This window comes from Gorilla gorilla, chromosome 1 (genome assembly GCF_029281585.2).
Source record: "Gorilla gorilla gorilla isolate KB3781 chromosome 1, NHGRI_mGorGor1-v2.1_pri, whole genome shotgun sequence".
Taxonomy (NCBI): Eukaryota; Metazoa; Chordata; class Mammalia; order Primates; family Hominidae; genus Gorilla; species Gorilla gorilla.
In genome coordinates, this window is record NC_073224.2 from 177804803 (window position 1) to 177817261 (window position 12459).

General features: G+C 44.7%; 1 pseudogene; it reads right to left on the reverse strand.

Moving 5' to 3' along the window:
• Positions 1 to 606: 606 nt before the first annotated feature.
• LOC101126341 (small ribosomal subunit protein uS8-like) lies at positions 607 to 1022 on the reverse strand (annotated as a pseudogene).
• Between the last annotated feature and the right edge of the window lie 11437 nt (positions 1023 to 12459).

The following is a 12459-nucleotide window of genomic DNA, read 5'->3' on the forward strand; positions in this document are numbered from 1 at the left end:
TTATGGGCGGGGTGCGGTGGCTCACGCCTGTAATCCCAGCACTTTGGGAGGCGGATGCGGGCAGATCACGAGCTCAGAAGATCGAGAACATCCTGGTTAACACGGTGAAACCCCGTCTCTACTAAAAATACAAAAAAATTAGCCAGGCTTGGTGGCTGGCCCCTGTAGTCCCAGCTACTCAGGAAGCAGAGGCAGGAGAATGGCATAGAACCCGGAAGAGCCGAGATTGCGCCACTGCACTCCAGCCTGAGCGACAGAGCAAGACTCCATCTCAAAAAAAAAAAAAAAATTATGAAAGAGGTGCTGTGTCCCATTCTTATTATATTTCACTTCCAGCCCTATGCTACTAGATTTGGGGTAAAAAGACTGGGTTCTGGGTTCCAATGGGCCAATCAAGGCCTATTTATATGAAGAAGTGGAGCTGGCTGGTGGCAAAGGGAATAGGCTAGTGAGGTGGTGGTGTCCTACAGCAGAGGCCTTGATGCTGGCGCATGCTGCCTCTACGGTACTTGGAGAACTTCCAGCAGATAAGTTGGCCTAAACAGTTGCTTTGTTTTGTTTTGTTTGTCCACTGAAGCATTTTATTTGTACATGTGTATTACATCCCTAGAAAAAGAATCCCAGGATTTTACCCGCTGTGTGTTTTCATTTTGCTTCTTCATGGCCCATGATGTCAGGTGAGGTTGTCAGTACAATGAAACCAAACAGAGGGGAAGGGAAGAGATTATTCTGCCATTTTTCTAGATCTTTGAGTTATATGTCAAATCTGGGCCTGATCACTGCACACTTGTGTAACCTTGTCTGAGAGATTCTCAACAATTTTCCCAGCTCTGTGATCATCGATGACCTCAAATTTGCCAGTGTTCAAATTTGAACATTTGAACATGCTTCATCATCAGAGTGAGAAACCAGATGTTGTCTTTGGAGCAAAGCCTAATAAGAACCTAGCCTTTGCCTCTCTCTTCAGCATTGTTGATGCTCTTGAGAACATCTGCCAGGACATTTATGTGCACCATTATGGTGGCAGAGTAAGACGGCAGAAAGAGCTTGTTGTTGTTGTTTTTAATTATTATTATTATTTTTGAGACAGAGTTTTGATTTTGTTGCCCAGGCTGGAGTGCGATGGTGCAATCTCAGCTCACTGCAACCTCCACCTCCCCGGTTCCAGCGATTCTCCTGCCTCAGCCTCCCAAGTAGCTTGGACTACAGGCACGCACCACCATGCCCAGCTAATTTTTGTATTTTCGGTACAGTTGGGATTTCACCATGTTGGCCAGGGTGGTGTCAAACTCCTGACCCCAGGTGATCCACGCACCTCGGCCTCTCAAAGTGCTGGAGTTACAGGCGTGAGTCAACATGCCTGGCCTTTTTAAAAAATATTCATGAAGTATTGTAAAATTCTGTCCATTAGTAACTAATATTTGAGAACATTTACAATATTAATGGAATTTAAAGATAAGTTAGATGTATGTTTTATTTTACATTTCAATACATCTTAATAGATAATAAAAATAATTACGGTCACAATTATAATGGCAAAAACATATAAATGTTTGGTGTTAGAATATCTATATACAATTCAGTTTTTGGTATAAAGTTCTTGGTTGCCAAAAAGAACATTAGGTTTACTTCATTAACAAGAATATGTGTTAATGCTGGTATGGCTTCTTGGTATTTTTTTCGTTTGTTTTGTTTTGTTTTGTTTTGTTTGAGATGGAGTCTCGCTGTGTCGCCCAGGCTGGAGTGCAGTGGCGGGATCTCGGCTCACTGCAAGCTCCGCCTCCCGGGTTCACGCCATTCTCCTGCCTCAGCCTCCCCAGTGGCTGGGACTACAGGCGCCCACTACCACGCCTGGCTAATTTTTTGTATTTTTAGTAGAGACGGGGTTTCACCATGTTAGCCAGGATGGTCTCAATCTCTTGACCTCGTGATCCGCCCGCCTCGGCCTCCCAAAGTGCTGAGATTACAGGCCTGAGCCACCGCGCCCGGCCCTTGGTATTTTTTTCGCTGCTAATTTTCGGAATAGTTGCGTGTGATTTTACGAATGGAGTTGAGTGGAGAGAGAGATACTCATTACTTTAGTGCCAAAAAAGAGTACATAACTGGTTACTATAGTACTAAGGAGGTAGACAGGTAATGCAACTGCCCAGTATTTTTGAAGCCAATAATTTAAGCATGAAGAATTTAGCCAAGATTCAGGAGCCAAAGTCCATAGTAGGCAAGGCATGAAGCCAAATTGGGAGTTTAAGAAAAGAACAGAGCCATACATTGCTCTTTCTGGCAGAGGTAATGGTGAATTCTCCATGACTATCCTACGGCTTTAGACAATCTCAGCGCTGGGTCCTCTGTGCTAGTGATCAGGGAGCTGCAGGAGGGGGAGACAAAAAATGAGGGAGGCCGGGCGCGGTGGCTCACGACTGTAATCCCCGCACTTTGGGAGGCTGAGGCAGGCGGATCACGAGGTCAGGAGATCGACCCATCCTGGCTAACACGGTGAAACCCCGTCTCTACTAAAAATACAAAAATTAGCTGGGCGTGGTGGCAGGCGCCTGTAGTCCCAGCTACTTGGGAGGCTGAGGCAGGAGAATGGCCTGAACCCGGGAGGCGGAGCTTACAGTGAGCTGAGATTGCGCCACTGCACTCCAGCCTGAGTGACAGTGCGAGACTCCGTCTCAAAAAAAAAAAAAGAAAAATTGAGGGAAAGGTGAACATGCCATGGTGCCCCAACTCCATCCCAGTCACCCTAAGGCGACCAGTTTTCTGAGCCTCAACTTAAACATATATCTATTTTTAAGCCAATCTCCCTAAAAAGGCGACTGAGGTCTGAGAGATTCCCTTTTCTTACCTTTACCTGCCTTTTCCTCAATCTTTCTTTTCCCACTGTGTAAAAAGATGACATTTCTGAACTCATTTTTTTTTTTAACGGAGTTTCACTCTTGTTGCCCAGGCTGGAGTCCAATAGCGTGATCTCGGCTCACTGCAACCTCCGCCCCCAAGGTTCAAGCGATTCTTCTGCCTCAGCCTCCCAAGTTGCTAGGATTATAGGTGCCCACCACCACACCTACGTAATTTTTGTATTTTTAGTAGAGATTGGGTTTCACCACATTGGCCAGGCTGGCCTCGAACTCCAGACCTCAGGCGAGCCACCTCGGCCTCCCAAAATGTTGGGATTACAAGCGTGAGCCACCGCACCCGGACTTCTTAACTCATAGGGGTATTTCTGCTGGGAAAAATCTGGTTGAGCGCAGGAGTTTGAGACCATCCTGGGCAACAAAGTGAGACCTTGTCTTTACTAAAAAGTAAAGACCCAATTAGCTGGGTATGATGGCACACACCTGTAGTCCCAGCTACTTCGGGGGCTGAGGTGGGAGGATCACTTGAATCCAGGAGTTTGAGGTTGTAGCAAGCTGTGATTGTGCTACTGCACTCCAGTCCAGCCTCGGCAATGCAGTGAGACTCTGTTATTAAAAAACAAACAAGGCTGGGTGCAGTGGCTCATGCCTGTAATCCCAGCACTTTGGGAGGCCGAGGCGGGTGGATCACCTGAAGTCAGGAGTTCGAGACCAGCCTGACCAACATGGAGAAACCCTGACTCTACTAAAAATTAGCTGTGTGTGGTGATGGATGCCTGTAATCGCAGCTACTCGGGAGGCTGAGACAGGAGAGTCGCTTGAACCCAGGAAGTGGAGGTGGCGATGAGCTGAGATCGCACCATTGCACTCCAGCCTGGGCAACAAGACCAAAACTCCATCTCACACACAAAAAAAACAACAACAAAAACAAACAAACAACAACAACAACAAAAAAAAACAAGCCAGGTGCAGTGGCTCATTCCTGTAATCCCAGCATTTGGGAGGCCTAGGCAGGCGGATCACTTGAAGTCAGTTCAATACCAGCCTGGCCAACATGGCAAAACCCTGTCTCTGCCAAAAAATACAAAAGTTAGCTGGACATGGTGGCAGGCACCTATAATCCCAGCTACTCGGGAGGCTGAGGCAGGAGAATTGCTTGAACCTGGGAGGCGGAGTTGCAGTGAGCTGAGATCTCGCCACCGCACTCCAGCCTGGGTGAGGAGTGAGACTCTGTCTGAAAAACAAAAACAAAAAAGAAAAAACAAACAAACAAACAAACTCCCGGGGGTGTGGTGGCTCACATCTGTAATCTCAGCACTTTGGGAGGCCGAAGTGGGCGGATCACCTGAGATCAGAAGTTCGAGACCAGCCTGGCTAACATGGTGAAACACCGTCCCTACTAAAAATACAAAATTAGCCAGGTGTGGTGGTGCAGGCTGTAATTCAAGGTACTTGGGAGGCTGAGGCAGGAAATCTCTTGAACCTGGGAGGCAGAGGTTGCAGTCAGCCGAGATGGCGCCACTGCACTTTTGTTTTTTGTTTTTTAAAGAAAAGTATACAGAAGCAGGCCGGGCATGGTGGATCATGTCTGTAATCCCAGCACTTTGGGAGGCTAAGGCAGGCAGATCACCTGAGGTCAGGAGTTTGAAACCAGCCTGGCCAACATGGTGAAACCCCGTCTCTACTAAAAATAAAAAAAATTAGCCGGGTGTTGTGGCGGGCACCTGTAATTCCAGCTACTCAGGAGGCTGAGGCAGGAGAATCCTTGGAACTCGGGAGGCGGAGGCTGCAGTGAGCTGAGATCGTGCCACTGCACTCCAGCCTGGGTGACTGAGGGAGACGCCATCTCAAGAAAAAAAAAAAAAAGAAAAATATAGAGAAGCAAACATAAATCACCTCAAATACTTTGACGTACATTCTTCCAGATTTTTCAGATTTTTTTCTATGTACATATGTGCTTATATAAAATATGAAGTGTTTACATCTGTGAACTTTCTTTCTTTGAGGATTTTTTTTTTGACAGGGTTTTGCCCTGTCGCCCAGGCTGGAGTGCAGTGGCGCAGTATTGGCTCACTGCAACCTCCACCTCCCAGGTTCAAGCAATTCTCCTGCCTTGGCCTCCAGAGTAGCTGGGATTACAGGTGTCCACCATCATGCCCGGCTAATTTTTGTCTTTTTAGTAGAGACGGGGTTTCACCATGTTGGCCAGGCTGGTCTCAAACTCCTGACCTCAGGTGATTTGCTCACCTTGGCCTCCCAAAGTGCTGGGATTACAGGTGTGAGCCATTGTGCCTGGCCTCTTTGGGAATTTTAATCAAAGTTGAGTTATATAAAAATTAATTGGGGAAGAATTACGTATTATTCAAGCTTTACAGCAATGAAGATGAAATCTCAGGCAAGTTACTTAACTTGCTTTGTGCCTATTTCCTGTAAAATGAGAAATACTATGGTATCAGCCTCATAGAATTGTTGATTAAATAAAGTCAAACATGCAAAAGTGCTTAAAATTGTGCCTATGGCATAGTAAGCCTTCCATAAATTTTTTTTTAATTTTTATTTTTTATACAAGGTCTCACTGTGTTACCCAGGCTGAAGTGCAGTGGCACAATCTCAGCTTACTGCAACCTTTGCCTCCCAGGTTGAAGTAATTCTTTTGCCTCAGCCACCCTGAGTAGCTTGGATTACAGGAATGCACCGCCATGGCTGGCTAATTTTTGTATTTTTAGTAGTGATAGGGTTTTGGCATGTTGACCAGGCTTGTGTTGAACTCCTGACCTCAAGCAATCCACCCACCTCTGCTTACCAGTGTTGGGATTACGGATGTGAGCCACCGTGCCCAGCCCATAAATGTTTACTATTAACATTGTTAATGCCATCATTTGTTTAAAGTTTTTAAAAATTTTTATTATTTATTTATTTATTAATTTTGAGACGGAGTCTTACTCTGTTGCCCAGGGTGGAGTGCAGTGGGACCATCTCAGCTCACTGAAACTTCTGCCTCCCAGACTCGAGAGAGTCTCCTGCTTCAGTCTCCCAAGTAGCTGGGATTACAGGTACGTGCTACCATGCGCAGCTAATTTTTGTAGTTTTGATAGAGACGGGGTTTCACCATGTTGGCCAGGATGGTCTCGAACTCCTGACCTCAAGTGATCCACCTGCCTTAGCATCCCAAAGTGCTAGGAATACAAATGTGAGCCACCGTGCCTGGCCTCATTCTTTAAATTAGAGATGAGGTCTCACTATGTTGCCCACTCTAGTCTTGAACTTCTGGGCTCATGGGATACTCCCATCTCAGGCTTCCTGGGATTACAGGTATGAGTCACCACGCCCAGCTATTTAAACTTTTTGCATGTTTTTTTTTCTCTGAAATAGATCTTACGCATTTTTTTTTGTAGATATTATTCTTGAATAGCTGGGTACAGTGGCTCATGCCTGTAAGCCCAGCACTTTGGGAGGTCGAGACTAGAGGATGGCTTGAGTCCAGGGGTTCAAGACCAACCTGGACAACATGACGAAACCCTATCTCTATAAAAAGTATAAAAATTACCCAGGCATGGTGGTACGCACCTGTAGTCCCAGCTACTCAGGAGGCTGTGGTGGGTGGATCACGTGAGCCCAGGAAGTTGAGGCTGCAGTGAGCTGAGAATGCACCACTGCACTCCAACCTGGGTATTGGAGTGAGACCCTGTTTAAAATATATATATTATATATATATATATTATTCCTGAGTAAAATTGTAAAATTGATGTTCATTACTATTGTGAATGATACTTTTCCCCTAGTCTATTCCTGATATGTAGGAAAGCGGTAGCTGATAGCCTATGGCTCATGTAGTTAGTAGCTCATAGCCTGGCAGTAGTTCATAGTCTAGCATTGAAACCGCCTTTGCAAAATTATGACTGAGACAGTGAAAGAGATCTAACCTAATCAACTCTATCTTGCTTCTAACCTCCAAGCTGTCCCTGTTCATTCCTGGGCATAGGCTGAACTAACTTTGAGAGAAACTTAATTTATAGTTTAAAACAAAGACAATGACAACCCTTTCTCAAAGCAGACCTCCTTCTTGCCGGGGGCCTAGATTGCCTTTGTAAGACGAATGCTAGCCACAAGATTAGAAACTATGGTTTAGAAGCCGGGCACGGTGGCTTATGCCTGTAATCCCAGCTCTTTGGGACGCTGAGGCTCTTTGGGATCATTTGAGGTCAGGAGTTCAAGACCAGCCTGGCCAACATGGTGAAAGCCCGTCTCTACTAAAAATACAAAAATTACCCGGGGGTGGTGGCGCATGCCTGTAGTCCCAGCTACCAGGGAGGCCGAGGCAGGAGAATTGCTTGAACCCGGGAGGTGGAGGTTGCAGTGAGCTGAAATCGTGCCACTGCATTCCAGCCTGGGCAACAGACCAAGACTCCATTTCAAAAAAAAAAAAAAGAAAGAAACTATGGTTTAGGAGTCACGCAGCTGAAGGCTACCGAGTTCTGACCCTCCCTGAAAACTGCTCCTAAGATCAGTGCTTGAGATACTTTGCAGACCCTGCAACTGATGGATCAGCAGGTACCACCCAGATCAATACACTGGCTTATCTGATCTTGTGGCCCCCACCCAGGAACTGACTCAGTGCAAGAAGACAGCTTCAACTCCTTATGTTTTCATCCCTGACCAATCAGCACTCCTGGCTCATTGGCTTCCCCCAACCCACCAAGTTATCCTTAAAAACTCTGCTTCCCAAATGCTCGGGGAGACTGATTAGAGTAATAAGAAAAGTCCGGTCTCCCACACAGCCGGCTCTGCATGAATTACTCTTTCTCTATTGCAATTCCCCTGTCTTGATAAATGTGCTCTGTCTAGGCAGTTGTTGGGAGAAAAGCTCAGTGTTGGGAGAGGAGCTGAGGCAGGGCTTGCATGTGTGCTAGACTTGCTGGCTCCTTGCTTCTAGCACTGCCATTATGTCAAGCAGCCATGTGTTTCTCATTCACTTGATACACTGTTTCCTTTCAACCCCCACATCCTCACCACCTGTTTCTTTGTTGGATTACCAATAAATAGTGTGGGCTCCCAGAGCTTGGGGCCTTTGCAGTCTCCACATTCGCAATGGACCCCTGGTCCCACTTCTTTCTCTCAAACTGTCTTTTTCTCAATCCTTTGACTCCGCCGACTTCGTTGCCCCCACGACCTGGTGTTGGGTCTGATCACCCCAACATTCCTGGCTGCCCAACGTGGGGTGACAAAGACCCCAGTGAAGCAACGCTAGAGCATGGGGTCTAAAAGAAGCTTGACAGGAAAGCTGAGCACTTGGAAGAACCAGAGTAACAATGGGACAAAGTGAAAGCAGACATTCTGCTTATTTACATTTCTTTAGGCATTTATTACGAAGAGGGGGAGTAAGTTAGTACTCAGAATTTGTTATCACTCTTTAGTACAGTAAAGCAGTTTTGTCCATGGTTTCCTGAACAAGGGACTATGGAGTTGGATGAATGGGAGAGAATTGGAAGAGATTTTAAAAAGGCATATAAAGAGAGAGCAGAAATTCCAGTTTTCATTTGGTCAGTGTGGGTGCTAATAAAGACAGCTCTTGAGCCATTTCAAACAGATGATGAGGCAGATTCAGATGAGAAAAAGGACAAGTGTAAAAAGCTAACTTCAGATTCTGAGTGTGAGGAACAGCTACCAGAGGAGATTAAAGAAAAGAAAGGAAAACTAAAAAAAAAGTATGTTTTACTAGCCCATCACTTCCACCTGCTGAATTAAGTGAATGGCCACCTCCTGTCTCTCCCCTTAATGGGCAAGAAAAGAAATTAGCTGAAAAACTTACTGCTTCTGTAGTTGCAACATTAAAACCTGGAGCGATTGGTGGTGCTATACAAAATTCTATTCAAAAAGCTACAGCCAAGGGAGACCTTGAAGCATGGCAATTTCCCATTACTACAATCCAGCAAGGAGGACAGAATATAACTAATTGGGCCGCTTTTCCTTTTAAGTTACTAAAGGAATTTAAGCAAACCATTAATACGGACCGAACCCTCCTTTTGTGCAAACTTTATTTAAAAATATGACTTGATAACAGGTTAACACCGTATGATTGGGATACTTTGACAAAATCTGTTCTCACTCTAGCTCAGTACTTGAAGTTTAAAACCTGGTGGGCTGATGAAGCTCAAACTCAGGCAAGGGAAAACATACAAGCACAGCCACCTGTGCCTGTTTCCTTTGAACAGTTAATGGGAGTTGGCCCTGATTGGGGTCGGTTAGAGAATCAAGCAGTAATGGAGGATGTTGCCATTGTTCAGCTGCGCTTTGTGTGCTTACAGGCGTGGGAAAGGATAAATGTTACAAGGGAAAAATATCCTTTCAGTTCTGTCCAACAAGGACCTAAAGAACCATATGTTGATTTTATTGCTTGGTTCCAAGAGGCTGTGTATAAAGCCATAACTGATAAAACGGCTCAGGATGTTGTAATACAGCTTCTTGCATATGATAATGCTAATGCAGAGTGTCAAACTGCTATTAGACCCCTGAGAGGGAAGGCTCATTTAGCTAAATATATTAAGGCTTGTGATGGCATTGGAGGTAACTTACATAAGGCTACTGTTTTAGCTTGTGCTATGGCTGGATTAAGAGTAGGAAGGAGTATGCCCCATTTCTCAGGCTCTTGCTTTAATTGTGGGCAATTTGGACATACAAGAAAGGAATGTAGAAAAGGAAATCAAAAGGCAAAAACTACTGCCATCAATCAACAGAAAAGTCCTGGTATATGTCCCTGGTATAAGAAAGGCAATCACTGGGCAAATCATTGTCATTCTAAATTTAGCAAAGATGGACAACTTACTTCAGGAAACGGGAAGAGGGGCCCACCTCAAGCCCCTCAACAAACCGAGGCATACCCGGCACAGCCAGTGCCCTTACAAATGTAAAACAATTGTCCCCCGCCTCAGCGGGCAGTGCTGCTGCCTGTAGACCTCTACAGCACAATTCCCATCTCCTTACTTCTTGGGGAGCCACCAAAGAAGGTCCCCATGGGAGTTAGGGGGCCCTTACCCTCAGGAACAGTCGGTCTATTACTTGGAAGATCTAGTCTAAATTTAAAAGGTGTTACTGTACATAGAGGAATAATTGACTCTGATTATACTGGAGAAATTAGTTATTAGTTCCTCGACTCTGTGGTCTGCCTCCCCAGGAGAGAGAATTGCTCAGTTGTTGCTGTTAACCTTACATAAAGCTAGGAAGCAGCACAGTGAAAAGAATAGGAGGCTTTGGTAATACTAATCCAGCAGGAAAGGCTGTGTATTGTGTTAATCAAGTGTCTGACAAAAGACCTATTTGCACAGTAACTATTCAGGGAAAAGATTCTGAAGGACTAGTAGATACTGGAGCTGATGTCTCTATCATTGCTATAAATCAATGGCCCTGGCACTGGCCTAAGCGAAAGGCATCCATTGGTATTGTTGGAGTAGGAGCTGCCTCGGAAGTTTTTCAGAGTTCTTTGATTTTACCATGTCAAGGGCTGGATGGTCAGGAAGGGACAATTCAGCCTATCATTACACCTATTCCTGTCAATGTATGGGGTAGAGACTTATTGCAACAATGGGATGCTGAAATATCTATTCCTACGGATCAGTATAGTAATAATAGTAGACAAATGATGAAAAATATGGGATATCACCCGGGAAAAGGACTAGAAAAAGATAAATGACCAGTCAGAACCTTTAGAATTAAAAGGGCAAACAGGTCGGAGCAGATTGTGGTGCCATTTTTAGGAGCAGCCATTGTTGAGCCTCAGGCTCCCATTCCTCTTGTTTGGCTAACTGCCAAACTGGTTTGGGTGGAGCAGTGGCTGCGGAAACAGGAAAAACTGGAGGCTTTAAAAGAACTGTTGCAGGAACAATTGCAAGAGGGACATATAGAGCCTACTTTCTCCCCTTGGAATTCTCCTGTATTTGTCATTAAGAAAAAAGCCGGTAAATGGAGAATGTTAACAGATTTAAGGGCTGTTAATGCTGTGATTCAACCCATGGGCACACTACAACCAGGGCTGCTCTCCCCAACAATGATCCCAAAATACTGGATTGAATGTGCCTTAATTTGAAATGTGACCGATGAACAACTTTATCTTTTATTTCATTCTTTACAGCAAGCAATACAATAAAGGCATTCACCTTTCTGTATCACTCATATGAGAGCACATACTAACCTCCTCAGCCCTTTAAAGTTAATCAAAGGGCGGATGCATTGTTGTCTGCAGCCTTTGCTGATACACAAACATTTCGTTCTTTAACCCATCTTAATGCCGCAGGCATTAGAAAAAGATATGGTCTATCATGGAAACAAGCTAAAGAAATTGTGCAACACTGTTCTGCCTGCTAAGTCCTGCATCTGCCACATCAAGGACCAGGAGTTAACCGTAGAGGTTTATCTCCAAATTCCATCTGGCAGATGGATGTAACACATATTCCTGCTTTTGGAAAATTGTCCTTTGTTCATGTTTCAGTAGATACCTATTCACATTTTATCTGGGCCACATGTCAAACAGGGTAAGCTACAGCTCATGTTAAAAGACATCTTTTATCTTGCTTTTCAGTTATGGGAATCCCAGAAAAAATCAAAACTGGTAACAGCCCAGGATGCTGTAGTAAAGCCATGGCTACATTTTTTCAACAATGGAATATTACCCATACTGTAGGTATTCCGTATAACTCACAAGAACAAGCAATAGTGGAAAGAGCTAATGTAGTACTTTAAAAACTCAAATACAAAAGCAAAAGGGAGGGGACCAGGAATATAAGACACCGCATATGCAATTGCATTTAGCTTTATTAACATTACATTTTTTTAAATTTACAAAAAGATCAACCCATTACGGCGGCTGAACAACTCCTGACAGGACAAAAGGAAAATAAAAAGGCCGGACAAGATATATGGTAGAGGGATGCACATACAAAGAGCTGGGAAAAAGGAAAGATAATTTTATGGGGAAGAGGATTTGCTTGTGTCTCTCCAAGTGACAATCAGGTGCCTGTGTGGGTGCCCACCAAACATCTGAAGTTCTATCATGAACCACAGCATCTAGTGGACCCTCCTGTACAGTGCAAATTGAAGGTTTAAGGATTGCTTTTAAGCCTTGATTTGCTTTCTCTGTGCCTTCTGTTAGAAGGGGCCTGCTTCTCATTATCAATGGTAAGTTTTGCCCCATGGTAATTAACCAAAGAGGCAGAAGCTGAGTTACAAATGTTTCAGCAATAGCATGCCTCCCAGCTACAGCCACAAAAAGTTTTTGCTTCTGTTTCAGTAGATATACTAACATGGGGGTGAGGGTATGCTTGTGTTTTTGCAGGAGATGAACAAACCACGTAGGTGCCCTCAAGATGTGTACGACCATGGAACAGGAGACTGGAAGGACCCATGGATCCCAACCATGGACTGGGTTCCCCTAGTACGAGCCATGCTGAGAAAGTGCTGGAGTGCCAGGGTTTTACCTATAGATACTTAACGAACCAATGCTTTCTGACTGAACTCCTCTCTACCCTGAATACAAGAGACCCTAATAGGTAGGCAGGAGTATCATCTCCCCTATTCAGCATGAAGTTACAGAAGATGGACCTTCATCCTTCTGCAA